This window comes from Numida meleagris, chromosome 1, assembly GCF_002078875.1.
Source record: "Numida meleagris isolate 19003 breed g44 Domestic line chromosome 1, NumMel1.0, whole genome shotgun sequence".
NCBI lineage: Eukaryota > Metazoa > Chordata > Aves > Galliformes > Numididae > Numida > Numida meleagris.
In genome coordinates this window covers 110,231,079-110,241,344 of record NC_034409.1, presented here as the reverse complement: position 1 = coordinate 110,241,344, position 10,266 = coordinate 110,231,079, and the positions used below count along the sequence as shown (strand labels likewise).

Genomic DNA, 10,266 nt, shown 5'->3' with positions numbered 1-10,266 from the left:
TATATATAGAACCCTTTTTAGACGCCCACGATCCCTATATTAACAACAGTGATTCAGAAAAACAGCTAGCAGATTCTTGAGCTGAACTATCGTGCATAATTTTTGCTGTCTACATTTAAAGCAGTGAATTGTTTACGAGAATGAACTGAGCATTACAGGACACATTTTCAATAAAACCATTTTGTAGTGTAGTCTCTTTATGCGGATAAGTGCTCTCCTAATGTTGCTATTTTTAACATACCAGTTTAATTTACTATATGCATCCACGCATATAACAAATTTCTCAGAAAAACATGAAAAAATTCACCCATAAGAGTACATGATAATACTAAAAAAAAAGCACAACAGAGTGAGCCTGAAAGTAGTAGCAAAGGCATATCCAGTGCCTACAGGAAAAACTGGAGGCTGTTGTGCTTAAGCCTACCAATAATTAGGCAAGTCGAGTATTTGGCATCCAAACCCAGAACCATCTTTTACATTTTAAAAGAGTGCGGAACACCTGCACTCACTGAGTAGAACTTAAGGGGCCGAATGTAGCTCAAACTCTCCCAACTCTCCCTATAGGTGAGGGGCCACTTGAAACATTTTGGTTTGTCAGTCAAACCGCAATAGGCAAATGTTAGATAAACTCCCTGGAGGTACAAGACCATTTGCATTTTTCATGTTTGTTGAGTTGAACTGAAGAGGAGGTCTCTGAAATGATACCATCTACTCCCAGTGCAGCTACTGGAGCTGGGGAAGTGTCTGAAGACCTCCATGCCAAGGCATCATGACCTGGTATAGGACAGAGACGATATTTAGGATACAGTCCAGAATAGGAACCGTGACATTATTTAGAAAGCTGCAACTTTTCCATGTTAAAGCATTCTTGCCTAGAGCAGTAAGACAGGTCACCAGAGTAAGGAGTCTCCTGTTGTAATATGCAGAAAATCCTAATGGATAGGAGTCCAAGCAGGGGAGACCTATAGACCTAGTCCTTAGTACCAGGAGAAAGATGCAACTGCTCTTTGCACATGGAAGCCAAGAGCTTCCCTTTCTTTATTCCTCATTCATGGCAGGGTTCTCACCTGGTTGCAGGTTCAGAACAGGTGACACTGAAGATGGCTACGCACCTTATGCAGGCACTTAAGTGCACTGGAAGCTAGGGCAGTCCCAAATGCAATAAAGTACATTTTAAATTGTGTCCTGAAACCATTTTATACTGGTGAACTTGGGACTATTTCTTCACAAAATTCTTGGTGCTATTGACTTACTTGTGCAGGAGAGTGAGCCCAGGTCGTAAAGATCCCAGCAGGGCAATTGCTCAACCACTGTCGGCCCAGGTCACCATGCTGTTGTGCAAGAGCTGCCAGCCCCAGCCGCAGCAGCCCAGAGTGGGGTGTAAATTCCCCACAGGCATGGTCTCTAATATTGTGGTGTATCATATAGGCATGTAAACACACTGCAAGCTGAGTAACAAAGAAAAAATAATATGCACTCTAAGGACTTTTTAGGCAGTTAGAGCTATCTGGTTGGACTGAAGAACTGTGGCTATTTATTCCTTTCCTGGCTCCTCTGCTCTCACAGCAGTGGAGGAATTTTCCAAAATGTCAGTCAGTGTTTCATCCACTGCTATCTGTGATTTTTCTCTGGACTGAATTAATGGTAGGAAGGGTTTTTCTAGATGGAAACCAGCGCTAATGATGGTTTTTCACAGAAACAGCAAGCCATTGTTTTCCTCCTCATGCTAGCAAGGAAGAGAGTTCTGTCATATGGGATGAAATTAACTAGTCAAGAGTAAGGCACATATTCACAATAACTACTTGCTCTTTCAGATCAGAAATCAGTGCTGTACTGTCTTATGGGGTAATGTGGAGATAGGCTTTGCTAGACACTAATATAAAGGGAGAAACTGTAGTGCATGGGCAGTTTCTGAGTCCCTATGGATGTAAAGGAAGGCCAGAATTTATGTACCTTACTCTTGACTAGTTACTAAATCCCCACTGGTGACAAAGATGGGAGGTGGCCATTTTTTTCCTATTGCCGTCACTTGGGGAATTAAAGCCCTTGGAGGTGGCACCAGGGAGAAATGAAGCAACAGCCTTCAGAGAAAGCTGTGTTTGGAAAGAAGGGGATTCCTGTAATAAATCTTTCACTTTCTGTCTCTAAGATTGCGTTAGCCTGCCACAAGTCTGCTATGACAAAGGCTTTCACATGACTAGAAAATGCTTTTCCCTAAAACTCCATGTAACCAGGAGCCAGGCAAATAAACAGTACTTCTACAACAGGCAGGAGGTCCAGGCAAGCGAGGCTTGCTTTGTTCAGCCCATAGAGCACACACTGGAGTTGTCCTGCATGTGTGCTGATTTGCAGGAAAGGCTGCGTTTAAGATGATGCTCCAGCAGCATTAGCAGACGAGTGTGAGGCATTGTGCAGGGTTGTATAATCACAATGAAAGGCCTTATTGTAATGTGTGCCTCTTATGGCATAGAAAATTATTGTGAGATCTGCAGGCTGAAGCCTCCTGTTAGCACTATCCCAGCACTGTGCTATTAGTGCACAGACTGTGCTATGTCCCATTAAGGAGCTGTTGGAAGATAACCCAAATGAAAGACGAGTATGTTGGAGAGAAAGAAAGAAAAGAAAACCTGTGCATGAATGGCAAAAGTGGAGGTATACCGGAGATCTCACACCACCTTTTAGCCTTTTCACAATACAGGGTTACATCCCCTGAGCACAGTGTTTTTATTTCTTCTGTCATACGTTCTTACAGCAATACTGTATTTAACGGTACATGCTTGAAGAATACGGGGGCATAGACAAATCAGGACAAAAACCCAAAGTTGATAAAGTCTGATGTAGACAGTCTGGAGCATTACAAAAGAAACCAGAGGATAAAAATAAATGATCAACACCTGAGTTGGACTAAAAATGGTTTAAACCTATGTCTGGACTACCAAAGTATCTACAGTTAGATTAGATCACATTTCAGATATTTGGAAGCAAAACAAAGTTTCCTCTGTTAGTAAATTATTCCCTTAACTGTTCACTACAGACTTTCTTTCATTTCCCCTCTGAAACATCTGGTGGTAGATGCTGCAGAAACCCACAGTCAGCAAGATACACAAGCGGGGACCTAACTTTAGTTCATGAGTCATTGCAGTGGATCCTGTGGGACAGTTCAGGTGGTTAACGTTAAGCATGCGCTTAAGTACTTTGCTGAAATGAAGCCAGAGGGAGGTTACTGGCTAGGTGGAGAACTGCCATCTAACAGCGTGTCCTGAACTGTTTATAAAAGGGATTCATTTAAATCATCATTAGAGGACGCACCTCTGCTGTGAGAGTAGTGATCCCTCAAATCTTTAAATAAGTGTACTGCTGTTAGCCCTCACAGCTGCCCCATTATGATCACGCTGTTCACTGAGAACCCTTTCGCAGGATTCTGTGGAACAGGGAGTGATGGCTTGTGACCCCAGCTCCAGCCATGGGGTACCCACTTTGTAACAAAATTTCTGTCTTTCTGTTAATAGCAACTCAGCGACTGATCTACAACTGAGTTTCCAGGCAAAAAAATTGAATCTGTATGTCATTCTTCCAGAATAGTCATTGCCACTACAGAAGCATAGAAGCAGAGCATTTCCACTCCCATCCAAATATTCACTAATCTTAAAAATCCTTGTTTTTTAAACTTCCAACTTGTTCTGGCCATTGCAAGCATGCTCTTGGAAGCCAGGCTCACCAAAACTCCTGTGATTTATTCTGCTCACACCACAATCCTGTGTCTGCAGCCCCATGAGTGTTTGCTTTTACTCCAGCTTTAGTGCTACAAACTCAAGCACAGGTAACAATTTTGAGTAACAAGGTGAGATGGGCTCTGTGCTCCACAGTAGGCATATCCAAACAGTGCTCACATAGAATAGAAGACTTGTGTTATCATGCCTATACAGGAGCTGTATGATGTTTCCAAATAACCCTTTTAATAAAATCAGGTGATTATTTGTAACTGAAGGAGTCATTTCAAAACTCTATATAATAGAGTATCTGTATTGTCAGTAATTCCTTTTTTTTTTTTTTTTTTTACAAATAAAGAACCTGAGACTAATTTTTGCCAAACACAAGGCAATTTTCTTCAGTCCTACTATCTATATAGTATTTCTCCTTCCATATTTTTCCTCAACCTGCCAAAATCATAAGACTGAAAATTATAGTGCCAGCAGCTGTGCTAGAAAATGTCAGGCAGGCATACATTTGTTGGAAGAACAGCAGCCTATTTTGTGCTGGGCAGCGCTGTTTAAAATGGAGTCTCTGAAGTCCTCAGTTTCTGACTTCCGAGTCAAGGCCAACAGAGAAATGTCACTTCCAAAGGTAAGATACAGATTTAAAAGAGAACTGCCATCTCAGCAATCATTTTGAACGTTAGTATCTTTTGACATTTGAATACTGGTGGCAATGATTCACCTAGAAGAGAGACAACTAGGATTTGTTTGTACATCTTCCAAGCACTGAGTGTCAGTCATCCCTCTTTCATGTTTCCGTTCTCCTTTGAATCACCATGCGGTACAGACGTTATTATTTACTCCCCATTCAGCATTAGACAAGCTTTTCTTTCCTTTGGCAGCTTGGTTCCGTGCCGGTTGAGCAAGGCCTGAGCTGGAGGTATGCTCGTGGGCTTTAGGAACCACGCTCGTGCCCAGGGATGGGCTCCGTGTCCACCTGCATCACTCAGAGGCTGAGGTCATGCATGTGAAGGCAGATGGTAGCACAACTGGTTGGGGGAACATCTGTGAGTAAGGGGATAAATAGGAGCATCAGTGGAAGCTACAGGAGAAAGCTTTGAGTCGTCATCTTTTAGAGAAGTTAACTTGAGGGATCTTTCTTCCTACAGTATATGGAAATATTGCTTTGGCCAGACACTAGGGATGTATGCAAGAAGGCACTGGCACATGCTAGCACTCTCCTGCTAAGCAAATATCATGGCCTTTATTCCCTTTGGGAACTTTTCACTGAAATCCCTGTTTTAGCAAAGGAGCCTTCTGCAGTCCCGCTGCATGGTGAATTGCCAATCTTCCCCTGAAATTGCTGCTTGCCAAACCTGGGTGGCAGCCTGCACTCCTGGGAAGGTGCCTGCCTTCATTGCAGGGCTGGCAGGAGGAAGACAACTTACACTGAGGGACAGGAGCAGCATTGAAATAACAACATGGAAATCTCCTACTGCAGCACAGGAGCAGAGCAGTGGAGTCATGAAGTGAGGGTGTTCTCTCCACTGGCTCATTACCTGCACCATATAAATACATATAGACAGACACATAGACCTTGGAGGCACGTTTCCTGTTTGTTTCAGCTGGAGGAAATTAGGAAGCGGAGAATACAAAGGGAAGGACCAGCATCAAATTATGGCTTGTGCAGCTGTCCCCAGAGCAAGGCAAGGCTGCACAAAAAAGACCACGGAGGAGAGGGAGCTTAGGCAAGTAGAAATTCTTCTTTCTGCTCCCTTTCCCCAGTGTCTGTTTTTCCTTCCGTGTTTTCCCATATTTCCCCCCTGAATTCTGAGTCCTGCTTCCACTCCTGTGACTTCAAGATAGCTTTTGTAGCTTATCACCAACCTTGTCACTGGTGTGCAACTGAGTAGAGAGCACAGCCTGGGCAGGAACACCGAGTGTCTTGCAGCACGGTCAAAAACTGTCTGGAATGAGACTTTCACAGCCCTGATTCCCTCTCTTCTCCTTACCTTGCCCCTAGCCAGGTGCTTCAGTTCAACGTAGACCAAACATTTCCATGATATGCTCCCATGTAGAATCGTAGAATCATTCAGGTTGGAAATGACCTCTAAGACAAGTTAGTCCAACCATCAGCCCACCACCACCATGCCCACTGACCACGTCCCTCAGTGCCACATCTCCATGTTGATGATAACAGCTGTCAGCGAGTTTTTCTCCCAGCAATTGTCCAACAGGCATATGTACTTCATTAAACTTCTTCTATAAAAGCATTTTCCTTTACATTATCTGAACTGATTATTTAACAGTAGCCTAAGTTTTCTCCCACAAAGTGTATACCCAAACTTAAGCATCAGTCTCGTTTGTACCAGATAGACTCAGAGCAATCTGCTGAATCGCTGGTCTCCAGAGACATGAAATATCACTCCAAACACTTGAAAATGCTTCTAGAGGACAGAGGCTTGTATCCAGACCAGTTACTTCTCTAATGCAAAATTTTCAGAGGATCACTTCCATTTAGAGTAAAAAAACAAAAACAAAAACACCCACAACCCTCTCAAAAAATTAATTTTCAATTGCTCTTTGCTAAAGGAATGCGAGAGTGGTTGACACAGTCATATTAATGTGCTCTGTAAGTCTGTGTGGAATGGGAAAGGAATATAAACAGATTATTTCATACAGTGTAGTTCTGTCTCTGACAGAGAGGAAATGAATCTGTTCAGTGACACTATTTAACCCTTGGAGGATCAAATATTAGCAGCCCAGCTTAAATGACAGCATTGTTTTGCATGTTTTCTCTTCCCAAGTAGAAGCTGAGGCAAGGGAATACACACACTTCTCAAGGAGAAACAAGCTCTCTGAGTGTATTTTTCAAAAGTATTCCAGAACAAGTGCCTGTTTTTGTCTGAAACTAGCTAAGTATCATTATGCTATGGCCAGTTGTGCCCCTCATTTAAACTAAACTCCAGCATAATCCCAAAGCTAAGGAGGAATGTTTAAGAATAATAACATATTCTTAAGCACATGCTTTACACATTCGTAAGAATCTTGGATATATTGAGTTCTATTTCATAAAATAATGCAAAGGAATTTAGCAAGCTGCGATTAATTGTGGCTCTTTAAATCAGCAGTTAAAATTTTTGCTGGAAGAAATAAAATGCGCAGACCTCAAGGTCAAGTACGATAGGTGCTGTTTCTTGTACCAGATGTACAAGAGATGTGGAACTGGTGCTCTCTGTTGACAAAACATCCCTCCTGTGATACAGCTAAACTGATAAACCTTCCTGTACTACTGCTGTAGCAGAACCACCACCTCTTGAAGGAAATAAGTAAGTGCTGTCGATGAAAGTGCTATATTGCAAGTATCACTGTGTTTGCACAAAGAGTTTCTTCTGGCAGCAGTGGGTATTTTGCTTCTTTATACCCCCAGGAGACATAGGTGTGTTGGCAGTTTCCCATCGCTGGGAAAACACTTGCGACAGATACCTGGGAGGTCTTTGTCAGAGGCCTGAATGTTACAGGGCTATTGCTGAGCAATTACTGCCTTGAGTGTTTACACAGCCGTAAGCATAGATGAGTCTTCAGAATGAAAATTGAGTAACCTCTGTCTGTGCCATTAAAAGTGAGCCAAATAACACTTTTCTAAACAATAACTACAAAAAAAGATTGTGAGATTCTAATGTCAAAACAAACCAAAACAAGCTGCAGTACAGGTGTCAAGGCTAAGCTGTAACGAAGCAGCTGTGCGGTCAGCATCACGCTGCATAGAGAAATCTGCATCAGCCCAGAACAAAGCTGAATGTGTAGCAGTTTTTCTTCTTTCAAAAGCTTTTTGTTCTTTATCCTTTGGAGAATGGAATGCAGTTCCTTCTTTCATCACTACCTTTCCCTCCAAGTCTGATGCAATTTTTAGCTACTGCTTTATGGTGAGAATGTGTTTATGATTCTGCAAACATGCAGAAGTATTTCCTCACATTTCCTCAACCCTCAGATCCCAGGAGAGAAGTGGTGGGATTCATCTGGCCAAGCGTGTGCTCCCACTAGCCACCGAAGGCTCTCTAGAGTGTGAACTGGAAAGAAATAAGCACTATTCTCTTCATTTAAAAATAGATGCCTATGGGGAATAAAGCCTCTTCAAAATTTTAGGGTATATTATACTTTAGGGATGAACTGTATCCTGAAAAAGCCTGCTTCTCTGCGGTTGACTTAAGAGGGAGCCTTGCCAGCTTCATCAGGTGTAGCTGTCTACACCTGTCCGTAGCAAGGGAGGGGTTGGCCTCAATGATAGGATGAGAGGGAATGGCCTTAAGTCACACCATTTCTTCTCAGGAAGAGCGGTGAGGCATTGGCACAGGCTGCCCAGGGAGGTGGTGGAGTCACCGTCCCTGGAGGTGTTCAAGAGCCGTGTGGATGTGGCACTGAGGGACATGGGCAGTGGGCATGGTGCGATGGGCTGGTGGTTGGACTAGCTGATCTTAGTGTCTTTTCCAACCTTAATAATTCTGTAATTCTATTATTCCTACTAAAGTTAGAAGAGGCCAGTCTCACTCCAAAATATCCTCCTACCTCAGCTCCTTCTGTAACACTGCTGCACATGTATGCACATTTAGCTCATGGCTTATTGCTTCTGTCATTCCGGTTGAGCGTCCCTAACTGCACCTGACAAGAACTCCCCTGCAGGTTGGCCTACATGCATAAGTTCAAGCCCTTCAGGCCCACCTCTGAAGCTGATGGGACTCTTGTCCTTGGATGAGAAGGCAACTGCATGAGAAGGCCATGTTGCCGCCCACATGTCAGATAACCATTGGTAACCAATCCTCCCTATACAGCCAACCTGAGTGGTGGCCTGGTATAACTCAAGGTGTGTTTGACATGGTGGTGGATACTGCCGAACAGCTCAGTGCTGCTGCAGAAGCAGCCCGGTTCCCCTCTGCCATGCCCCACTCCCAGTTCTACTTCTCTCCCTTGAAATCCCTGTTACTGGGGCTCCTCCAGCACTGCTGACAGCCATCTGAAGCTCACCCATCAGGAGGATGGATGTACTTTCTGACACTTTGGCTCCCTGGTCTGGCTCACCTCAGTGCCACAGGAGCACTGATGGGCGAGCAGGAAGGCACCGCTGAGACCAGAGGAAATGGAATGGGCTGAACCTCCAGAGAGGGATTTTTTATGATGGCACAACCAGCAGTGGTCACTGGGCAGTTCTACCAAATGGGGTCATGGTTTTCTGAGTGCCCTTAATACTAATTTACCATTAGTCCATCATCTTCTCACAGACTTTTGCTTCATCACTGTTGCAAGGGCATGAGTCTAGCTGAGTAAGGCCTGAATCCAATCCCAGGGACCTCAAATAAGGCTTCAGCAAAGGGGCAGCTATGGGACCAAAGCCCAGGCTGAAGTCATGGAGGTCACTGCTGCCATTCTGGTCATTTTCATGACCAACACGATTTCTCTGTCCTGGTCAGAAGAGAACTGACACAAAGCCGGCAACTGGGATCTTTTTTTATTGAATTACTTGGATAGCCCAATTTCTCTTGTACCTATCTAATAAAATCAGTCTGAAAGACTTCTAACCAAAGTTGCCGTAGAAGCCATTTGCCAACACTTTGTTCTCTGGCAGCCCTGAGGCAAAGAACACATTGCTTTCTGCGGGCTTGCTCTTTCTGTGCTCGGAGCAGAGGATGATGGTCCCACAACAGAGGGCAGAGCCCCACAAGGCTACCTTCCCTCCGGAAGGAAATGGGATGAGGTGAATCCTGCCCCTCATCCCAGAAGCAGACGCCATCCCCCAATCCTCCAGGCTGTTCTGATTTTCCTGTACCACTTATTAATGTTTACAATTACAAATGAAGTTGACCTGCTGAGTTTTTAATGAAGGCACATTTTTAAATGCTGTAATCAAAGAACTTTCAGTTGGATTAAGACTTCAATGTGCTACAAGTTTAATTACAGGAACATGCAGTCATAAATAAGCTCATGCATTACTCCTGTCTTTCAGACAGGCCACAGCAAAGTCTTTCTTCTCACTCATTATCACTGAGTATTTGATCCTAACTGTGGGTCAAACTCCAGTGGCCAGGACTCCTACGTGGCATCCCAGGCAGTGTGAGTCAGCCTCGGACACACACAGCTCCAGGGTGAGATGTCACCAGCCACACTCAGTCCATGTGACACATATCAGCGATGCGAAGAATTCCTGAGGAGGAGGTGTTACTTGAAATACACGATTGAGCTGAAGGGGGTACTGTTTGACAAACACTGCAAGTCAGCACAGGCACTGAAAGAGGTTGTCCTGCTCCCCCCTTGTCTTCAACCATCATACCCAGCACTGTGTGTGTCCTACAAAGAAAAGAATTGGTAAATGTTAATTATTTCTGCACTGTATCTCTAGAAAGGGCAATGCATTTAAACAGCATTTGAAAATGTGGACTATCTACCAGCTTCAAACTGCCCCAGTTGTCAAGTCTCCTAATTTGGGGCAGGCTGAGATGTCATACAGCAAAGGAAGTCTAAGCAATAAGCAAAACACATTGGGACCTTAGTTTCAGTTCTGCTTTGCCTTGCAGCCCAG

The 10,266-nt window shown here is 43.9% G+C and overlaps 1 long non-coding RNA gene across 1 annotated transcript; it reads right to left on the bottom strand.

Moving 5' to 3' along the window:
- Positions 483-3,982, bottom strand: LOC110403883. Its single transcript, XR_002441882.1, has 3 exons — positions 3,310-3,982; positions 1,254-1,448; positions 483-774 (listed from the first exon to the last, which is right to left on the bottom strand). It is a non-coding gene; the product is annotated as an uncharacterized LOC110403883 (long non-coding RNA).